Consider the following 23,848-nt stretch of genomic DNA (forward strand, 5'->3'; position numbering starts at 1 on the left):
AATTTGACTGAGTCACGTGAATGAGCATAGTCAAGACCAGTAGAAGAACCTCTTACCGAACCTCCTGAACTATGAAAAATAATACATTATTATTGTATGTATGTATGTATGTATGTATGTATGTATGTATTTATTTATTTATTTATTTCAAAAGAGAGACAGCGTGATCAGGGGAGGGGCAGAGAGATGGGGGAAGGACAGAGGATCCAAAACAGGCTTCACATTGACATCAGCGAGCCTGATGCGGGACTCAAACTCACCAACCACAAGATCGTGACCCAAGCTGAAGTCAGATGCTCAACCAACTGAGCCACCCAGGTACCCCTTAAATTTTTAAGTTTTAGGGTGGGTTGTTGTAAAGTAACAGATAACACATACAGAAATTAGTAGATAGAAAACGGTTTCTACTTTAAGAAAAACCTACAATGTATGACATAAGCTTTGAGACTAGGCATATATGGATATGGCTAGGGATATATGGCTGGAATAAGTGGCAGGTAAGCTGCTGGCAGAAGCTGGAGGAATGGCAGACAAATTTTAGTGGCTGCTGATAAAAACGTTGTGGAAACTGCTATTGGAAGTGTGAAAAACAGTGATCTGTGTTTTTTTTTTTCATCATAAAACAATTGCATGACTGTCCCTGTAGTTCCAACAGAATGATGAAACGGCAGTTGACTTCTTTGTGTGTAATAAGATATGATAAGAGACAAACTTAGAAAGGATAGTTCAGTTTGCAAATGGAATTTAGAAAAAATGTGTATTCAAGTCTTCCTGTGTAGAGGAAAATAGAAAGGTTTTACATTTCCAATATCTCCAGCCAGGGTTATTTTTTTAGCCAACAGATTCTCAAAGAAAGAAATAGCCTTTGGGAGAAAGTCATATCAGAGATGTTGTCTGCAAAACTCTTCATTAAGACCTCAGAAAGATTGAAGGTGGTGCCCAGTGGGCTCTCAGTACAACTAGACAAAAAACTGTTTCTAGGAATGTTAAGGGTGTTGTTCCATGGCACTTTGTCATTCCATGCAAAGAAGAGAAACATCTGTCTGAAAAAGAATTATTGATGTGGCATTAGGGACATGGAGTAAGTTTCATTTAGATTCATAGAATACCCAAAGAGAATCAGCTTAGATTAAAAGGGACTGAGTTAGTTCAAAATGAAAAAAGCATCTGGACACAAACATTCTATGGGAAGGAAGCCGACTGGAAAAACTATTCAGCTATTCAAAAAATTTCAAACATAGGCCATTTCCTATGGAAAAGGAAAGACCTCCCTGAGGAGAGAACCAAGGAGGAGAAGGTTTGATGAGAACCACTCCTGTAGAACAGACCTAGGCTCTAATCAAGGAAAGTACCGGGCTCTGAATGGAAGCTCTCACAACATGTGTCCACAGCTGGATTTTAGAATTTTCATGGACCTGAACTTGCTTTGTGCCTCTCATTGCTCCTCTATTTGTCATCTGTAAATAGGGACAATTTTATTTCCTTCTAAGACTATTCAAGTTATTCTATTTCATCTTGGGTGAGTTTTGGTAATTTGTGGGTTTTGAATAATTGGTCAACTGGGCAATATTATCTAAATTGTCAAATTTATGTGCATAGTTGCTGAGAGCATTCTTTTATAGTTGTCTTAATATCTTGAGGTGGTAATGATATCTTCTTTTTCATTGTTGATATTGATAATTAGCTTATTTTTTTTTCTTTTTTTTTTAATCAGTCTTGCTTAGAAGGTTATCAATCATATTGATTCTTTTCAAAGAACCAGCTTTTGGTTTTACTGATTTTCACTATTGATTTCCTGTATCCTCCTTTATTGATTTCTGCTCTTCACCTTATTGTTTTCTTCCTTTGGCTTACTCTGGAATAACTTTGCTCTTCTTTTTCTAGTTGCTTCTGGTAGGAGCTTAAATTACTAATTTGAGACTTTTTTTTCCTAAAGAAGGATTTAATGCTGCAATTTCCCTTTGCATGCCACAAATTTTGATACGTTATATATTTACTCAGTTCAAACTATTTCCTAATTTCCCTTGAAAATTACTTTTTGGCTCATGGGTTATTTAGAAGTATATTGATTAATTTCCAAGTACTTGAAGACTTTCCTGTTACCTTTCTATTGTTGATTTCTTGTTTAATTCCTTTCTGGCCAGAAAAATGCTTTGCATGATTTCAATTTTCAAAAATTTGTAACACTTATTTTATGATCTAAGATACTATATATCTTGAAGAATTTTCCATGTGCACTTAAAAGATGTAAGTTATTAAATTGCAATCAAGATGGCAGAGCAGCATGGACACCCTCAGTTTGTCTCATCCCTGAAACGCAGCTAGATAAGCACCAAACTATTTTGCACACCTAGGAAGTTGATCTGAGGATTAACACAACAATTTGCATAACTTGGGCCACAGAACTGGGAAGGTACGTGGTGCAGAGGGGTGAACTGGAGGAGACAAAAGCCACGGAGGGTAGGGAGCTGTTTTTGCAGAGGAAGGACAGAGAAAGGGGGACAGTGACTAATCAGGAGACTGCAGGAAAAATCTCCCCTGAAAGTAGTTGGAGAGAGAGAGAGAGAGTGATAACACTCTTAGGGGACTGAACAAGAAATCTGTTCCCCAAAACCACTTACAGGAAGAAAGGAGAGGGTTTCAGTACCATCAGGATTCTATAAACAGTGGAGGCCAGAGTGTGAAGTTCCGGAACCCAGTGCCCAGCAGTGCTCTGGTGAGGAAGTAGGGCAAATCCCCAGGAGCAGTCAGCGTGGTCTGAGGCGACCATGTGCCACACGATGATAGTTGGTTCCCCTGTTTGGAGAGCATTTAGTAGAAACCATACAGCCTCCTCACAGGTAAAGGTCCCAGTGGACTCTGGAGAATAGCCACGTTTCCTGGTATTGGGACAAAGATGCCAGGGTAAAGTGAAACCTGGTGCCAGCTATGTTTGTGATTTGCCATAATCTCTTAACTTCTGCTGCTGCACCACTGCATGAAAAATAGAAAAGGAAGGGAAACCTTCAAACTCATTATGGGAGGCCAGCATTTCCTTGATTCTAAAACCAGACAAAGACCCCCACTAAAAAGGAGAACTACAGACCAATTTCCCTGATTCACATGGATGCAAAAATTCTCAACAAGATACTAGCAAACTAGATCCAACAGTTTGTCAAAAGAATTATTCACCACAATCAAGTGGGGTTTATCCCTGTGATGCCAGGCTGGTTCAGTATCTGCAAATCAATCAATGTGATACATCACATTAATAAAAAAAGGATGATGGGGCACCTGGGTGGCTCAGTTGGTTGGGCGTCCAACTTCGGCTCAAGTCATGATCTCACAGTCCGTGAGTTCGGGCCCCATGTCGGGCTCTGTGCTGACAGCTCAGAGTCTGGACCCTGCTTTGGATTCTGTGTCTCCTTCTCTCTCTGCCCTCCCCTGCTCATGCTGTGTCTCACTCTGTCTCAAAAACAAATAAAACCATTAAAACTTGTTTTAAAAATAGAAAAAAATAAAGGATGAGAATCACATTATCCTTTTGATAGATGCAGAAAAGGCATTTGACAAAATATAGCATTATTTCTTGATAAAACTCTCAAGAAAATAGGGATAGGAGGATCATACTTCAAGATCATAAAGGCCATATACAGAAGTCCTACTGCTAATATCATCCTCAAGGGGGAAAAACTTAGAGCTTTCCCCCTAAGGTCAGGAACATGACACAGATGTCCACCCTCACCGCTGTTTTTCAGCGTGGTGTTGGAAATCCTAGTCTCAGCAATCAGATAACACAAAGAAATAAAAGGCATCCAAATTGGCAAGAAGGGAATCAAACTTTCACTCTTCATAGATGACATGAAACTCTATGTGGACAAACCAAAAGACTCCACCAAAAACTGCTAGAACTGATCCATGAATTCAGCAAAGTCACAGGATATAAAATCAATATATAGAAATTGGTTGCATTTCTATATACCAATAATGAAGCAGCAGAAAGAGAAATCCAGGAATCAATCCCATTTACATTTGTACCAAAAAACATAAAATACCTAGGAATAAACCTAACCAAAGAAGTAAAAAATCTGTATGCTGAAAATATAGAAACCTTATGAAAGAAATTGAAGAAGACACAAAAAAATGGAAAAAACATTCCATGCTCATGAATTGGAAGCACAAATATTGTTAAAATGTTGATACTATCCAAAGTAATCTACATATTTAATGCAATCTCTAACAAAATAGTACCAGCGTTCTTCACAAAGCTAGAACAAGCAATCCTAAAATTTGTATGGAACCACAAAAAACCCTGAATAGCCAAATAATGTTGAAAAAGGAAATCAAAGCTGGACGCATCACAATTCCGGACTTCAAGCTGTATTACAAAGCTATAATCATCAAGACAGTATGGTACTGGCACAAGAAGAGACATATAGATCAATGGAACAGAATATACAACCCAGATATGGACCCACAAACATATGGCCAACTGATTTTTGACAGAGCAGTAAAGAATATCCAATGGAAAAAAGACAGTCTCTTCAACAAATGGTGTTGGGAAAACTGGACAGCGACATGCAGAAAAATGAACCTGGACCATTTTCTTACACCATACACAAAAATAAATTCAAAATGGATGAGAGACCTATACATAAGACAGGAAGCCATCAAAATCCTAGAGGAGAAAACAGATAACAATCTCTTTGACCTTGGCCACATCAACTTCTTTCTTGACATGTCTCCAGAGGGAAGGGAAACCAAAGCAAAAATGAACTATTGGGACCTCATCAAAATAAAAACCTTCTGCACAGTGAAGGTAATAATCAGCAAGTGTAAAAGGTAATTGATGGAATAGGAGAAGATATTTGCAAATGACATATCAGATAAAGGATTAGTGTCCAAAATTTATAAAGAACTTAATCAAACTCAACACCAAAAACACAAATAATCCAATGTAACAATGGGCAAAAGACATACATAGACACATTTCCAAAGGAGATATCCAGTGGGCTAACAGAAACATGAAAAAATGCTCAACATCACTCATCATCAGGAAATACAAATCAAAGCCACAATGAGATAACACCTGACACCTGTCAGAATGGCTAAAATTAACAACTCAGGCAACAACAGATGTTGGAGAGGATGTGGAGAAAGAGGATCTCTTTTGCATTGCTGATGGGAATGCAAGCTGGTGCAGCCACTCTGGAAAACCGTATGGAGGTTCCTCAAAAAATTAACAATAGAACTACCCTATAACCCAGCAATTGCACTACTAGGCATTTATCCAAAAGATACAGGAGTGCTGATTCAAAGGGGCGCATGTTCCCCAATGTTTATAGCAGTACTATGGATAACAGCCAAAGGATGGAAAGAGCCCAAATGTCTACATACATACATATTGTATACATACACATACATACATATTGGGCTAATGGATAAAGGGTAGTCCATTAGCCCAATATGTAATAAACACACACACACACACACACACACACACACACACACACACACACATATATACTTACAGTGGAATATTAGTCAGTAATCAAAAAGAATGAAATCTTGCCATTTGCAACAAGTGGATGGAACTAGAGTATATTATGCTAAGCAAAATAAGTCCATAAGAGAAAGACAAATATATGATTTCACTCATATATGGAATTTAAGATACAAAACAGATGAACACAAGGGAAGGGAAGCAAAAATAATATACAAACAGAGAGGGGGACAAACCATAAGAGACTCTTAAATAGGGAGAACAAACTGAGGGTTGCTGGGGGGTGTTGAGTGAGGGGTGGGATAAATGGGCAAAGGGCATTAAGGAGGACATTTGTTGGAACAATCACTGGGTGTCATAAGTAAGTGATGAATCACTAAATTCTATTCCTGAAATCATTATTGCATCATATGTTAACTAACCTGGATTTAAATAATAAAGAAAAGGATGCATGCTATTATTGGGCGGAGTAAGTTCTATACAGTCTATAGTTAAATTCTTTGGTTAATAATGTTGTTTAATTTTTTGTAACAAATTTTTTGTAAAAAATTAATCTCTCTCCAGAGATTCTGTTTCTCTGGAGAACCCCAATTAATACAAGATTCTGTTTCTTTGCTGAACATTTCTATTTTCTTGTTGTTTACAGGACTTCTCACAATTGCTTGCTGTAAGATAATTCCAACATCTCTGATCATGTTGGTATTACCATCGGTTCATTTTCTTTTCCCATATGAGTTGAGATTTTCCTGGTTATTTGTTTTCTAATTTTGCATTGTATTCTGAGCATTTTTAGTATTATGAGAGTTTGGGTCTTATTTAAATCCTGTGGAGAATGTTGGTATTTTTTTAAAGCAAGTAGTTGAATTGGTTGAGTTCAGGTCACAATTCCCAATCTTCCCTCTGTAGACTTTAGTTCCAATGTCAGTTCCAATCCAGTTTTTGAATTCTTTGCAGTGCTTTTTTGCAGTGCTATTTGGATCTATCTAATATGTGTGCCACTCACATATTAGTCAATCTTGGACCTGAGTAGTAGCATATCATTATTTCAGCTCCTAAAATTTTTGACATGTGAAGTAGAATCAGATCATATTCATAGTTTAAGGGTGGGCCCAAGAGTTCATAATTTATGAGGTTGCTTTTCTGAGTTCTTCCCTCTCCATAATCTTTCTGGTCTTTCTGGTTCCCTAGAGCTCCTAATGTTGGTCCTCCAACTCCGTATTACCCTGCTCTGCTGTATACTTCTGCAACTTTATGTGCAACCAGAGTCAGTTCCCAGGACAGAGGAAAAAGTGGTGAAGATGGGGCTCCCCTCTTGTCATGGAAGCATCCACTGAATAGGGAGCACATTTTTATTCCCTCAATGTTTTAGCTCCTGCAGTTCCCTGTTTCTGGTTGTGTCTCATCACCATGGAATTACTTAGGGGATGGAGTGTGAGAGAACAGAAGAAAAAAATAGAAAAGGCGAGATTTCCATCTCTCTCTGAGTCTTACATGCTTCTTTTTCCTGCTTTTTGTACTAGAACTAGTGGGCTTCTATTTGCTCTCTAATGTCTACTTCATTTGTTCAGGGAAACTGAGTTGGAGTGTAATGGTATAACCACCATTTGATTTATTCATACTTGAATTCTGATCATCTTCCCTAATCCACTTGCTATCATTTACATTTCAGATTTCTCAAATAGCTGTTCCACACAATCTGCCCAGGTTTAATAGTTATATTCAGTGAGAGAGACACTCCCATTCCACTTTTTCCAGAAAAAGAACTCCATTCCTCTCTTTGAAGGGAAGTGTTTATTGCAGTCATCCCTATCTCATTATTACACATTGAGCTAATGGAAGCAAATAACTTGTCTTTTTGTTCAGATGTCTCAATAAAGAAGAGTGGCATGTGGGGATCCTCAATCACACCTATAACAGAAACATATGATGAAATTCTGTACTCTAAGCCCAATGCAATGACTGGATAAGACTTTGGAGTCTTGATAGAGAGTAAATGTATTTTGACTATGGAAGGGACATGGGTCTCTGGAGGCTGCAATAGTCATGAATATATACTACTCAGAGCTTCTACTATGGGAAGCATAGTTAAATGATGGCTCTAGGTATTGCCTTTTTGGATCCTCCACTGCTTTCATGCTGAGGCCACACTTCTCATGCTGACTTCAGGAGTAGTAATGGAGGCCCATTCCAGACAGCCTCAAGATACCTCTGATGTGCAACTTTGGCTCAAAGCTCCCCATTGGCCTAGATGAAACTTTCTTAGAACTACCTCGAGTCTCAACCTCCTCCTACTGAATCCTCTTTCTTACTTCTCTCACAGAGGAAGGGGTGACCTGAATCACAGTCTGAAGGTGCTCCATGCCTTCTCTGTGTATCTCCCACTCTATCTTTCACAGACATTTTCTCTAATAAATCTAATGTCTGTCTAATCCCATCTTGGAAATTGCTTATCTGAAGACAGAAAATAACACAGGACCCAAGGATAAATTGATTGTTACTTGATGTAGCATGATTGTTACCTGATGTATCATGTCTCTCAGTATCCACTCCCTAGTGTAGTCCCCCATAGTCAGCATTCTTCAGAGAAACAGACCAAAAGGATATATACTTTATATATTTATTTTATTTTAAGGACTTAAAATTTGCAAAGGTGAATCCACAGCTGGATACATTCTGGAGGTAATGTCTTCTAGTTGTGCAGTGTGTGTGTGTGTGTGTGTGTGTGCGCGTGCCCATGTGCACATTCATGTACACGGAAAGCTTTATACAGAAATATCCTAAGAGAGTTTAGAGAAATTCTAATCATTTTCTTAGGGTTTTACCCATGAAAAAATTATAATGGCCTCAAAATGAGTTTTATTTACTTTATTTCAGAGAACCAAGGATTTAAGATTATCTTTTAAAACTGACAAGATCCAGTATAAAGCGGTTGACAAAAATTTTTAATATCCTTTCCATGTGCTATATGACAGGAGATTTTACATCTTGTGATAATTTGCTAAAGAGAATTTGCCTTGCAAACTTCAAATGGGGAAGTCCTTCACTGTTTTTCACTGAGAAAATTGCAATTACTAAAGTCATTTTTTTTTACTTCACTTAGCATTTAATTAGTAAGAAGAAAGATGCTCAAAGAGTCAATGGCTTCTAATATTGAGATTCCATAGGAAACAAAACATACTAAGTTCTAGAGCAACTAGCATTACTAGAACTAATCTTGCCAGCGTGTTGAGCGATTGTAGCTGTTTGTAGCCCTATTTCCAGAAGGCAGCCTTCAGCACATACTTGTCCAAGATTTCCTACTGAATCATGAGCTTGAATATACACATACTGCAAACTTCTGTGATATTTCACTTGATAACTTTTTTAAAGTTTATTTTTTTGAGAGAGAGATGAGAGAGAGAGGGGGGGGGGTGCAGGGGAGGGGCAGAGAGAGAGAGAAAGAGAGAGAGAGAATCCCAAGCAGACTCTGTGCTGTCAGCAAAGAGCCCTATGCAGGGCTGGAGCTCATGAACCATGAGATCATGACCTGAGCCAAGGTCAAGAATCAGACACTTAACTGATTGAGCCACCCAGGTGCCCCACTTGAAAATTTTTATAGTTTTTAAACAATAGTGACTTAATTAGTGCCAACTAATCTAAAAGATATTTGCAGACATGACTGACAGTTTGGAGATAAATCTGTACTTTGTAGAAGTCAAGGAACCCAGAAGAGTCTGTTAGCCTTGGAGGTTTTGCCTATTGCAATAGAGCTATGATGTGTGGTGCTCCACTTGCTTCCCATCTGCAGGTGGCATTTACTTGTGAAAGTGAAATGGACTATACTCATGAGACCTTATCATACTTCTCTTCTACTGACCACTATATGCCAAGGACATGGCTATAAACAAAATGGAAGTTAAACTAGTTCATTTTATTCTGGTCTAGCATATTAACTCTTCAAGTATTACTATATCTATTTTTTTAATGTTTATTTATTTTTGGGACAGAGACAGACAGAGCATGAACGGGGGAGGGGCAGAGAGAGAGGGAGACACAGAATCGGAAACAGGCTCCAGGCTCTGAGCCATCAGCGCAGAGCCTGACGCGGGGCTCGAACTCACGGACCACGAGATCGTGACCTGGCTGAAGTCGGATGCTTAACCGACTGCGCCACCCAGGCGCCCCAAGTATTACTATATCTTTAAGTGCAAATGAACATAAGTATAATATGATTGATCGTATAGCTATACAGTGTTAACTCAGCAATGGGAGAGAACAGTGGCAGAGTATTCCAAAATATAATATTTCAAATGACCTTTACATTTTGCTGTGATTTCTGTCTTTGGACACAACTAGATATAGCACAGTTGACTTCAGTGGGAATGGAAAGGCTAGAACAAACCACTAAAGTATAGAGGTCAGTAATAGGAAAGGTGGAGAGGAGGATGATATGGAGAACTTTCCAAAAGGTATACTATACCATTCTGAGGGTCTAGCAATAAATGCTTAGGCCACTCATATTGTGGTATAGGTTGGAAGCAGCATTAGTAGCATTAATACTCTGCAGAAAGGCATAACCCAGTGACAGGTGTCCAGGAACAGATTAGAAAACAATTGGTTTCATGGAATTGTGCTGGCCAGGAGCAGGTCCTCAGATGCTGAGTTAAGGTTCAGGCGTGAGATGTCAGCAGCTAAGGTAGCAAAGATTGGCTGGAACTTCTATAGGCATTGCCTTGCTAAAATGGGGCAGATACCATGTAGTATATCAGATTCAATAGATGCCATCCCAAGTTTGAGTCTCTGTAGCTTAAGCCAACCAGATAACCACAGTCTCTGGGACATGTTTCATCCTAAAAACCTGCACATATGGAGTTCACAGTGTCTGAACTGTTGTTCAGAACATGCAGCAGTCACATATTGATGATATTTACAGTTGCAGCAACTGATTTCATATAGAATATGGTTCTGTTAGTTCCTGGGCTCTCGGAGCATCCATCTAACTCACACATTTTCAGTCAATGTTCATTGTGTAAGTCTCCCATCTGTCTAAATACTCTATCATATTTTCATCCCTGTAATGCTCTGAATCATCTTGTTCCTAATGTAGCCCACACCATTCACCATCAGCCACCCCGAGGCCCTATGCCACCCTTACCCTTCTCCTATATCTCTGAAACTGTCTCTCTGTTTAAGTAAGCTCTCCTATAGCTTTCAGGTTTTTTCTGATCTTATGCTTGATTTTCCAGCTTGGCCGATGCATGCGTTGAGGTGGTGGGTACTTTTTCTCTCATGTCTGACAGAACTCAGAGTTAATATATGGGATTGGTGCCAAGGAATACAAGGCTGGTTTAGCATTTGAAAATCAATGTAATTCACTATGTTATCAAAGTAAAAAATAAAAATGAAACAATCATCTCAATAGATGCAGAAAATGAATTTAACAAAAATTCAACAACAATATCATAAAATTCTTGGCAAACTAGGAATAGAATGAGCTTTTCTCAACCTCGTATGGACCACAAGAAAAAATCAATAGCCAGCATCATACTTCATGGTGAGAGACTTAATGCTTTCCCCTGAGATCAGCAATAAGATAGGATGTCTGCACTTATCACTTCTATCAGGCATTGTGTTGAAGGTTCTAGTCAGTGTTATTCATAGACATCAGGATCGTCTATACAGGAAACCTGATGGAATCTACAAAAAGCAATTCACTAATAAGTGTGTTCAGCAAGTTTGTAGGATACAATATCATAATAGAAAAATCGATTCTACTTCCATATACTAGGAATAATCAGAAATTGAAATTAAAAATGAAATTGAAAATAGCATTAAAAATACAAAATACCTTGGGATAAATCTAATAAAAGATGTGTAAGATCTGAAAACTACAAAATATTGCTGAGAGAAATTTTAAAAGACTGAAATAAATGAAGAGATATGCTTTGTTCATGGATTGGAAGACTCAATATTACTAAAATGACAATTCCTCCCAAAGTGATCTATAGATTCAACACAATCCAGACAAAAATTTCAGTAGGCCTTTTCTTATAAATCAATAAAGTGATTCTAAAATTCATATAGAAATGCAAATAATCAAGAATAGCCAAAACAGTTTTGAAAAAGAAAAAGAAAATGGAGACTTACAGTACTTAATTTCAAGCCAAAGTAATCATAAAATACGGTATTGACATAAGTATTAGACAAATAAATCAACAGAACAAAAGAGAAAGTCCAGAAATAGACCCACACAAATATAGTGATTGACTTTCAATAAAGGTGCAAAGGAGAGTCAGTAGAGAGAGTGTTGTCTTTTCACCACGTGATGCTGGGGCAATTAGGAGTACATATAGAATCATGGAAGTAAAACAGCTCAAATGCAGACTGATACATGTGTACTCTCTGGGGGAATGAAAGGCCATGAGCAGCATTGCCATCTTCAACATGATTTTGAGAAATCATGAACAACTCTTGGGAAACTTCCAAACAAATCAAGAGCAAAACAAAACAAAGCAGTCGTATAGCAAATGCTAGTTATGTTCCTGGAAAATTTAGTATATATTAAAACTATGCAAAATGATTTATGTTTATATATAAGACGAAATTAGGCTCAGATAATTAGAATAGTGGCTAGTGCATAATGTACATTCAATAAAAGTTATTGAACAAATTGAAGAAAGTCTGCTTTCTGACTTTAACTTCTTGAGACACCCCTTCCACTTGAAACTTTATCAAAAACTGTGAAGGATAATTGTGAGATGTTTCAAATCACATTCATTTATTTAGAGATATATTTTACTCTGGGAAATTCAGTTCTTCAGACTTATCTTTCCTACAGTATATAAACTGTAGGTGAGTGATTGCCGATCCTGAGCCATAGCTTTGGATTAATCTTCCTGCAGAAAAATCTGCCCTTTACCCTGCGGAGAAACACCATTTCTCCCTTCCATTTAAAGACAGTACATTTCAAAATAATAGGAAACCTTCTTAACAGTAAGATGTAGAGCTTTATTAAATTTGATTTATTATTTTTCACTATAATTATTTTATTAACATGTTGTCCAGAGTGCCCTCAGCCTTTTCCTACTATAGGCCATGGTCAGTGGAAAGTTGTTCAGAGACCTACTGCAGGAAGTAAGCCAGAATCATTAACAAATCTCACTGTGTCGCAGACAAAATTTGCCCTTGAATATCAACTGTTTCAACTTTCATATTAGCTATAGTGATTTTGATTACCTTAGTCCCCATCCTGAAACATGTTTGAAGACTAATTTCACTATTTCTTTACTATTTCAGTACAACTGCCAAATTTGATCAAACAAAATGCACAAAAATCCAGAAAAATAAATTTTATTGTTGAGCAATTGCATCTTAAGGGGGTACCACCAATTCTAAAACTACCACAAGCACCCAGTGAAACCTGGAAACTCCCCACAACATGAAGTAACTAATCCACACGCAGGCTGTGGAGTGGTGCATGTGTTCTGGATGTATTTTTCCACAAGATCCAACATTGATACAAGGTTGCAAAACACAACAATTTTTTTCTTTTTTTCCCCAGTTTTATTTAGAAATAATTGACAAATGGCACCGTGTAAGTTTAAGACATACAGCTTGATGGTTTGAAATGATTATCACAATAGGTTCAGCTAGCATCATCTTCTCATAGAAATAAATGAAAAGAAACTAAAGAAAAAAGGAAAAAAAAAACCCTTTTCTCCTTGTAGTCAAAACTCCTTGAATTTACTCTCTTAACTTTCCTATATATGATACAGCAGTGTTAAGTATAGTCATCATGTTGTACTTATTTATCTTATAACTGGAAATTTGTACCTACAGATCACCTTTCTCCGATTTCCCCACCCCACATGGTCCACCCCAGATAACCACAAGTCTGATATCTTTTTCTATTATTAGTTTGATTTTTTTTCTTTTAGAGTCCACATGTGAAAACATACAGTATTTGTCTTTCTCTGTGTGATTTATTTCATTTAGCATAATGTCTTCAAGTTCCATCCATGTTTCACAAATGATAGGATTTACGAAATTTTTTTTATAGGTGAATGATATTCTATTCTATTCTATTCTATTCTATTCTATTCTATTCTATTCTATTCTATTCTATTCTATTCTTATATTGTATATTGTATTCTAAGATATATACCACATCTTCTTTGTTCATTCATCCATTGATGGGCACTTAAGTTGCTTCTGTGTCTTATCTATTGTGATTAATGCTGTTATGAACATAGGGGTGCAGATATCTTTTTCAGTTAGTGTTTTCATTTTCTTTGGATGCATTCCCAGAAGAGGAATTGGCTGGATCATATGGTAGTTCTGTTTTTAACTTTTTGACGATTATCCTTACTGTTTTCCATATGGCTGTACCAATTTACAATCCCACCAGCTGTGCCCAAGGGTTTCTTTTTCTCCATGCATGCCAGCATTTGTTATCTCTTGTCTTTTTCATGATGGCCATTCTAACAGGTGTGAAGTGATATCTCAATGTGGCTTTAATTTGCATTTCCCATATTACTGATGATGTTGAGCATCTTTTCATGAACGTATTGGCCTTTTCTGTATCTTCTTTGGAGAAATATCTATTCATGTCCTTTGCCTGCATTTTAATGGGATTAATTGGTTTTCTTTTCTTCTATCTTTTCTTTATTCTCCTTTTCTTTTTCTGCTATTGAGTTGTATGAGTTCTTTATAGATCTTGGGTATTAACCTCTTATTAGATATATAGTTTGCAAATATTTTTTTTTCCCATTCCATAGGTTGTCTTTTTACTTTGTTGAGGGTTTCTTTTGCTGTGAAAAAGTTTTTAGTTTGCTGCAGTCCCACTTGTTTATTTTTTATTTTGTTTCTTGTGATTTAGGTATCCAAAAAATCATTACTAAGACCTATGTCAAGGAGTTTTTTTTTTATTCCTATGTTTTCTTCTAGGAGTTTCATGATTTCAGGTTTTACATTTAAGTCTTTAATCTATGTTGAGTGAATTTTTGTGAGTGGTGCAAGATAAGGGTCCAGTTCCATTCTTTTACATTCTTTTACATTCTTTACATTCTTTTACATCCTTTTCCAGTTAGCCCCACACCATTTATTGAAGACTGTTTTTCCTCCATTGAGTACTCTTAGCTCCCTTGTCAAATATTAGTTGACCATAGATGCTCACCTGGGCTCTTGATTCTTTTCTCAATGTGTCTGTTTTTATGCCAGTACTACACTGTTTTGATGACTTCAACTTTATAGTATAGCTTGAAATCAGAAAATATGATACGTCTTGCTCTGTTCTTTTTTCTCAGGATTTCGTTGGTTATTTGGGTTCTTTTGTGGTTCCATACAAATTTTGGGAGGGTTTTTTCTACTTCTGTAAAATATGCCATTGAAATCCTGATAGGGATTTTATTGAATATATAGATGACTTTTGGTAATACTGACATTTTAACAATAGTAATTCTTCCAATCCATTAACATGGCATACCTTTCTATTTATTCATGTCTTTGTCAATTTCTTTCATCAATGTCTTGCAGTTTTCAGAGTAGACAACGTTCATCTACATAACTAAATTTATTTCTAAGTATTCTTTTGTTTTTGATGCTCTTGTAAAGGGGATCAACTGCTTCACTTCATTTTCAGAAATTTCGTTGTCAGTGTATAGAGACAGTACTGATTTTGCATGTTAATTTTGTATCCGGCAACATCACTGAATTTATTGATTAGACCTAACAGTTTTTGGTTGAGTCTTTAGGATTTTCTTTGTATAAAATTATGTCATATGAAAATAGAGACAATTTTACTCTTTCTTTCCAATTCTGATACCTTTCTTTCTTTTTTATTTTTTTCCCTAATTGTTCTAGCTGGGACTTCCAGTCCCATGTTGAATAGGAGTGGTGAGAATGGGCACCCTTGTCTTATTCCTGATCTGAGAGGGAAAGATTTCAAACTTTTACCTTTGAGTATTATATTATCTGTGAGGTTGTCATACATGGCTTTTATTATGCTGAGACATGTTCCTTCTGTGCCTAATTTGTTAAAAGTTTTTAGCATGAATGGATGTTGAATTTTATCAAATGTTTTTTCTGCGTCTATTGAGATGATTATATAATTATTTTCTTTAATTCTATTAATGTGATGTATTACACTGATTTACTCGTATATATTGAACCATGCTTGCACCCCCAAAACAACTTAATCATGAAGTAGGAGCCCCTTAATGTACTGCTGAATTCAGTTGGCTAGTATTCTATTGAACTTTTTAATACTTTTTATCCTCTCTCGGAATATTGGCCTATAGTTTTCTTTTCTTTTCTAGTAGTGTTTTGTTCCGGTTTTAGTATCAGGATAACATTAGCCATGTAATATGATTTTGGGAGTGTTCCCTCCTCTGAGATTTTTTTGGAAGAGTATGAGAAAGATTGGTGTTGAATTTTTAAATGTTGGGAAAATTCATCCGTGAAGCCATTTGGTCCTGGGCATTTCTTTGTCGAGAGATTTTTTATTACTGATTTAATCTCCTTACTAGTAATTGGTCTATTCATAATTTTTATTGCTTCCTTATTAAGTCTTGATAGGTTGTATGTTTCTAAGAATTTTTCAGTTTCTTTTAAGTTGTTCCATTTTTTTGCATATAATTGTTCATAATAGCCTCTTATGATACTTTATATTTCTGTGGTATCCGTTGTAATGTCTCCTTTCTCATATAATTCTGCTAATTTTCATCCTTGCTGTTTTTTCCTTGATTAGTCTAGCTAAGGGTTTTTCACTTTTATCTTTTCAAAGAACCAATTGTTAGTTTTGTTAATCTTTTGTATTGTTTTTTTCATTCTTTATTTCATTTATTTATACCCTAATATTTATTATTTTCTTTTTTGTAACTATGGGCTTAGTTTGTTCCTTTTTTTTTTTTCTAGTTCATTAAGGTTTAGAGTCAGGTGTTTTATTTGGGCTCTTTCTTGTTTCTTAAATTGCTATGAACTTCCCTCTTAGAACTGTTTTTATGGCATCCTGCAAGTTCTGGTATGTTGTGTTTCCATTTTTGCTTACTCAAACTTTTACAATTTCTTATTTATTTATTTATTTATTTATTTATTTATTTATTTATATTTCATTTCACCTTTAATTTCTTCTTTGATCTATTGGTTGTTCAGAAGAGTGTTGTTTAACTTCCATGTGTTTGGGATTCTCCAGTTTTCCTCTTTTTATTAATTTCTAGTTTATGCCATTGTGACCAGAAAAAATATTTAGTATGATATCAATCTTTTTGAATTTTTTAAGACTTTTTTTGTGTCTTAACATATGGTCTGTCCTAGATAATGTTCCATGTGTACTTAGAACAATGTGTATTCTACTTTTGTTGGATAGAATGTTTTATATATACTTGTTAGGTACATTTGGTTCATAATGTTGTTCAAATCTGTTTTTTTCTTATGGATTCTCTGCCTAGATGACCTATCCATTTTTGAGAATGGAGTATTAATGTCCCCAACTATTGTGTTACTGTTTTTTTTTTAACTCTGTTAGTTTTTGCTATATATATTTAGCTCCTCCAATGTTGGGCACATAAATATTTCAATTGTTATATCTTATTGATGTACTGACAATTTTATCATTATATAGTGACCATCTTTGTCTCTTTTTATCATTTTTAAAGTCTATTTTGTTTCAGTATAGCTACCCCTGCTGTTTTTTGTTATTATTGTTATTACGATTTGCTTGAAATGTCTTTTTCCATTCCTTTACTCTCAGTCTATGTTTTAATGCTCTATTTTGGGGCAAGGAGCTGTTCAAACTCTGAGGATAGGAATGGGGGCCAGGAGGGTAAGGTATGTGCCATTTTTTTTGACAAGAGTTTTACAGGGTTTACTGGCTGGTTTGTTTTTCCTAAGTGAGGCTATAGGGTGGTCTCCATGGTTGCCTGGATTTTCTGATCAGGTTTACTGGATGGTCAGGACTGGGTTACTATATTCAGTAGTGCATGGAGCCATTCATTAGATTCCTTTTCCAGGCAGGGAACAGGATAGGACCCATGGCCTGTACAGCTCATTATTTGGGGACTTGAATCAGGCCAAAATGTTTACTGAATTCCCTGGTCAAGTGAGACCACCAATTTTGTTCTGCAGATGGGAGAAACTTTGGGCTATGCTCTACGGGCTGTGAAGCTTCCTTTGTGCTCAGGTTAGGCTTCCCGATTGGACAGGTTGAAGGCTGTATTCAGTGATGAACAGGGCTACAAATTAGTTTCCCTGCCTCATCATAGAAGGAAAAGCAGCTCTAAAGCCAACAAAGCTCTTTGTTTTCTTAATTCAAACCGACCTGCATCCCAAGTTCCCTGATTGAACAGGCCCATTAGTTTTGTTGTGCAAACTATCAGCTGAAGCATAATATATTTATTTATTTTTTATAATCCTTCCATTTTCCAACAAGGTGACTTACAAGGGATTTTATTTGTGAAAATGTTTGATGGAAGTTAGTTAAGAGTATTAAGTGACTGGAAGTCTCAAAAATCCTGGAGTAGACAATTATTCCCCATGCATCATCTGCTGGGTAATATGGGATTTTTCTTGTTTCTAAAAGATAAAAATAAAAAAAGGTTGCATTCTAAAAGGTTTCACATTAGGGAAAAACTCCCATTTTTCTCCTTCATGTATCAGTTTTTAATTTCCACTAATGTTTTTATATTATTTGGTCAATTAGCTATCAGAATTTTTTAGAGGTAAAGAAAGCTACATGTTTCTGATTCTGATGGGTACTGGACTCAATGTTACATGCAAATAAGTTTGAGCTAATAGATCTTTGCATTTTACACATTGCTGAAGAGCATAGAATGTAATTAGGTCTCCCTTTTATATGGTTGCAGCTTGTTCTTTTACTAAATCAATTGTCTTTGCTACTCATTTATGTCATTTTCTCTACTGTCTTCAGTGTTTCTTTCCAACCTAGAGTGAGACATTTACTCTAGCTTTGATGAAATACAAGAAGTGGAACTTGTTGGTCAAAACGTTGGACAAAACAGATGGAGAAGTAAAGAAGTATGTGACATAAGACATGCAGAAATTTGGATCTCTCCAATTAATCATGGTTCACAGCTGACAAAAAGGTGACAATAATTGATGTAACCCTTTGAGAAACAATCTGGAACTTCAGCACCATGGGAAATCTTGTTCAGCTTTGCTCAGCTACTACTGAATTAATGTGTGTTACAAATTGCTACTCAGAGGGGCACTTCATAAAGTCAGAGTTTCTGGAACAAATTCCACACCATGAGGCATCCCAGAAATCATTCATTTTTCTTCTGGCTTCTCACCACTCAGTGTTGTGTCACCTACTGTAACAAGCACAGTCCACAGATAAAAGATGAGAGTACCAATTTATCTGCAGTGTGTTTTGCCAATGTAGGTAGTCTCCATAACTCACTTTGATTCCTAGGAGGGTTATATGTTGTTAGCTTGAAATGTCTAAACTAGTTGTCTGTTTGGTAAAATGCAATGCTATATGCATGCCCTTTACTGGCTCTGCAGCTATAGGATGTGTACCGCCCAATCTTTTACATGTAGCTTCAGTGTAAGTGACTTCCCCTCAAAAGATGATGTAACTATTTGACCAGGCATTTTTCTCCTTATAAAATATGGGAGCTTACACAATGGCAATACTTCCAAGTTCCACGCCTGAATAAGACAGTGTGATACAGATCTCCAGAGCAAGCACAAATGTAAAAAACTGGAACCACTGGAGTTGTAAGAATATATTATGATTTTTATTCATAGTTGATTCTTAACTAGAAAAAAGAAAAAGCCTTGTTATTTTGCAATATAAACATAGACACTCGTCTCCTTACTGAGTCCATATACTAGAAGGTCACATGTCACACAAAGCAAATGAGGTGTGAGTTCCACAATGTGGAAAGACTGATTGTGATATTCTCATTCACTCAGTGCATTCAGCAGCTCACCAGGCATTGCAGTTAAACAAACTGATGGATTGTCATCTTGTTATGATCACTGTACTTCACAAAATAAACAGATGCTTTAAAAAAAATCTCTTTAAGTAAATCGTGGTTTACCAATAATACCAATAATGCAAGTAGAAGCAACCAAGAAGGAGCTAGTAATACTGATAACTGTGCCTACTATCATCTCTTTGCAGACCACATTACAAGATAAGAACAATGATTATCTAATTAGATCTTCTGAGATAATAGTCAAAGTAATTTGAAATTGTCAAGGAGACTACTTGAAATCAGATTTTTTTCATCTCTTATCATTAATTATAGTTAATAGATTAAAGCTCAGATACTGCATTTCAAATTTAACTCTTTAAGATTCATAGTTGTATATATTTTATAAGGTATTTAATAATATAGTAGGATGTGCATGTTTTTGGTGAAGGAATGTATATTTATTGAGGATATGTATTCCAAAATTTTAGAGATCAACTGCATATTCAAATATAAGCATTTTTTTTAGTATTCCAAATAAAGTGTATTCAAGTATGAAGGATTGGTGAGATTTTAAGTATTCAAAGTATTTAGCTCTAAACTTATATTTATTTCAATAACAACTTCAGTAACAACTTCAATAATTAACTTCAGTAATCACATGTGTTTTCTTTTTTTTCCATCTTGAAAACGTAAAAGGCTATATAAATAGCCAATAAGAGCCTTAATAAAATTCAAAAAGGTATATTCACAGGCAGTGGGTCTAAACATTAACTTAATAATTTGTTTCAAATTAGAGAGAAACTCCCAAGTTCCATGCAGAAACCTCATACTATCTTCAAACCAAAATCAAAGCAAAAATTATATCAACTGAATATTAAAGCCAAGACTTTTTCTATTGTGAACTTGGGTGACTAAATCTAAGAATGGACTGATAAACATTGCTGAGTGGTACACATTGGATGAAATCATTACCGTACCATCATCACTAAGAAATGACAATGCTGTCACCTGCAAGCAGGCCATGAAATGATGGTGAGTATTCACTGTAACCTCTCTCTCCTGGGTACTTTATATGTGCTGAAGTTCATTTTACCCTCACATCAGATGATGAAGTGACCACTTTATACACCTTTTACAGATAGGAAAGCTGAGGTTTAAAGTGTTAAATCAATTTCACAAATTACTGAGCTGACAAATGTAAGCTCTGATATCGGAATCCATACCAGAAATTTGGTTCTATGAGAATCAGGAGCATATTCTCTGAACATGAAATTCAGAGACACAAATATTTCTTAAATATGATAAAGAGTTTAGAAGAATTTGGTCTGTCAAATATTGGAATGGGGTGCCTCTAGGGGATTGCTTCTTTCTTTCTGGAGATAATGATGGAGTGGTTGGGTAATTTATATTCAGTGATTTTACAGAGAGGGATTCAGATGTTGGATAGGGCTTGAGAGTATGTTTTCTTTCATTGTCTTCACTCTATGATCCATGATTTTATCCCATGAAACATTTCCTGATGTTTTAAGTTTTCTGAGGTCAAGGGGTATTGTGTTTACTATTATTATGCTTATTATTATCTTCACTGACACCAGTCATCATTTTTAAGACAAGCCCAAAAGGGTAAGACTTTAAATTATTATGTCTTTGCTAACGTACAATTTAAAGGGACGTTTATTTGCTATATAATTTTGAGGAAAAGGTCAATTGTTTCTTTCTTTTTGAGGAACTAGTTACTGCCATGAAATTGGTAAATTGGGAATATTTGTATCTATAGAAGGTAAATAAATTTTTCAAGGGATTAAATGTGATTCTGAGTTGTATCATTACAATAAGCTCGTGCAAATGTAGGCACTTTTTCAAGTGATGAAGATGTGGTTGTCATATTACAAATAATTAAACCAGTTTTTTGTAAGCACATTTATACATAACAATATGGATTTATTATACATAATGAATACAGAGAGATAGATAATATGTATGCACACACATTGAAACATGACATATATGCCTTTATCAAATAATAATGATTGAAAACTATCTTTTAAGAACTTTGAATGGCCTGAAATTTTACTCTACTTACAAGAGAACAAATTAGCCTACTGGTTTCAGAATTGCTGACAGAAGACCCGAGATTCCTGGGTCAGAGACAAGACAGTCTGTTACTCATAGCAATAGCAAGAGTATCATCATGTTTGCACCAATTCCCCCACATCATATGGGACATTGTGAAGAAGACCAGGTAATACCTGCATATGCACCAATTTGAGTATGAAAAAAGGAACTTTGAGCTTAGATAACCAAGTCTTTTATAATGGACGTAAGTCTGCCTGCTTTAACTCCAGAGGGAGACACTGATTTTATTATACTGGATAGTAATCAAACCTGCCCTTTCCTCTGGAGGCAACATGATTTCTCTCTTCCAAGGCTGTTTGCTAAGCTAACACCCTTGAAAAGATACTCCTAAACAAAGGGAGTTAGTGCCTGTTTCTAAGACATGCAGAAATGCAGGAAACTCATGGAGAATTGTCTCCTAACACCACCAGAAATATTTATTGTCAGCATTTGGCTTGAAAACGGGCACATGGCACAGCGTTTGTGAAAATCATCTGGCCTTTGATCCCATAATAGCCAAACAGAACATTAAGACATGTTGAACGTATGGACTTTTCCCATCATATTTCCTGGAAAGCACATGTTTCCTATTCAGGGGTCACTCTGACACATTTGGTCCTAGAGACCATCTCAACTAGACTTGTGTCTGCATCACTTGCTGCCTGAGAACTGCTCTGCCAATCTGCCTTCTGGGGCCCCACAGAAGGGTGAGTAATGGAGCATTAAATACTAACAATCTGGCTATCACAAGGACTTAATCTATTTAAGCCCCACAGGGATCTGGACGAACATCAAAATAAGCACACCAAATGTGACTTCCATTGACTCCTTAGGCAGAAGAGCCTAAAACACCAGTGAGAGCATATGAGATTCGGATTGTTTGTCTTATAAATGGCATATTAAGACATCTTCCTCTAAGGCAGCAACATGGGAGAGTCAATGCCACACTACCCATCAGGTCGCCATGAATTCTCTTAAGGCATCAGCAAACAGAGGCCTAAATGGAAATAAAGTTTGAACAGTCTGGGTTCAATGAATTTATCTAGGACTTTACAAACACAGATCCAGAATAAAAGTATTTTTAATTTCAGCTTACAGTGTACTCTTGTGATGTTTTTAAAAATACTATTTTACTCTTAATTAGATGTTTTTGTGGTAGTTGGGTGTTGTAGGGCATAATTTTTCTTTCAATTCTTATGGTCTCTAATTATGACCCAGAGTCAATGGAAAGAGCATAAGATCTGAATTGTTCAGGGTTTGAATCTTGATTCTAGGTAAGTTACATATCCTTTATGAACCTCACTTTTCTCATTTATAAGCACAGATAATTATTTATTCATATAGGACTGTTTGGAGTTTTTTTAAGTGCACTAAAACAATATAGAATGTAACACATAGGAGATACTCAAGATAGCCTTGTGAGGCAGCCCATCACCCAAGGCCTCCCTTTTGTTTGAGTCTGGGCCACTAATTCTGTGGAGCTATAGGATTTTATGTCATGGGCCATCCAGCTAACTGTGCAGTTTGCCAGCTTCAGACTAAGCTCAGGGAAAACAATAGTTGATCAAAACTGCCAGACTCGCTTCCTCTCCTGAAACTATAAACTTCTGTTCAAGTGCTGCTGTGTTTATGTTGTAATCTTCTGTGTAGTGAGTAGGGGGGAGGAGGTGTCACTTGAGAAGAGCTGCAGCAGCCCCTTAGGTAGGAGATACACACAGAGAAAAATGTGATGATGAACCTAAATCCGTGAGGTATCCCTTGGTGTCAGCTGTACCCCATCAGCAGCAAAGATGTGTGTGTGTGTGTGATTAGCAGAAGTGCTTTAATGCGGATATAATTACCATATGCCCCATGGATGAATAATGTTTCTAGCCTACATTATCTACCCACATTTACAGTATAAACTAAACAGTGTTAAGTAATGTGGTTTATTTCATCAGCACAGGCCCTTCTTGTCTCTTCGAACACAGAGCCAGTTCTGGCTCTTCATTGGGTGAATGGAGTTTGTAAACTCTTCTTGCGTGGTCCCATGCAGTCTTTAGTGTCAAGAATTTGGCTTTGTCTGCACAATTACTATTCTTTGTATTTTATTCTAAATCCCCCATGTGGAAAAAATATGTTTAAATACAGCTTATTGCACATGTTTTCTAAAGATGCATTAATAAAAAAAATGTGATTCAAATGTGTCAGGGCAAGGCTTATTTGGAAGATGGTTCCCATTAACAAAAGTACAATATCCTACATATGTCATGTGCATGATAATGTATTCCATCATTTTAATCTAAATATTATGACATTTAATTCATTTTTTGTCAAATTATGATGGTAAAAT

The 23,848-nt window shown here is 36.2% G+C and overlaps 1 long non-coding RNA gene across 1 annotated transcript in view; it reads left to right on the top strand.

Moving 5' to 3' along the window:
• Nucleotides 1-23,848, top strand: part of LOC113600506 (uncharacterized) — a 150,312-nt gene that overhangs the window by 4,691 nt on the left and 121,773 nt on the right. The window contains exons 3-5 of the long non-coding RNA XR_003421495.2: nt 155-318; nt 18,387-18,561; nt 20,196-20,433. This is a non-coding gene — a long non-coding RNA (uncharacterized LOC113600506). The remainder of the gene's footprint in view (nt 1-154; nt 319-18,386; nt 18,562-20,195; nt 20,434-23,848) is intronic.

Source organism: Acinonyx jubatus, chromosome B1, assembly GCF_027475565.1.
Source record: "Acinonyx jubatus isolate Ajub_Pintada_27869175 chromosome B1, VMU_Ajub_asm_v1.0, whole genome shotgun sequence".
Taxonomy (NCBI): Eukaryota; Metazoa; Chordata; class Mammalia; order Carnivora; family Felidae; genus Acinonyx; species Acinonyx jubatus.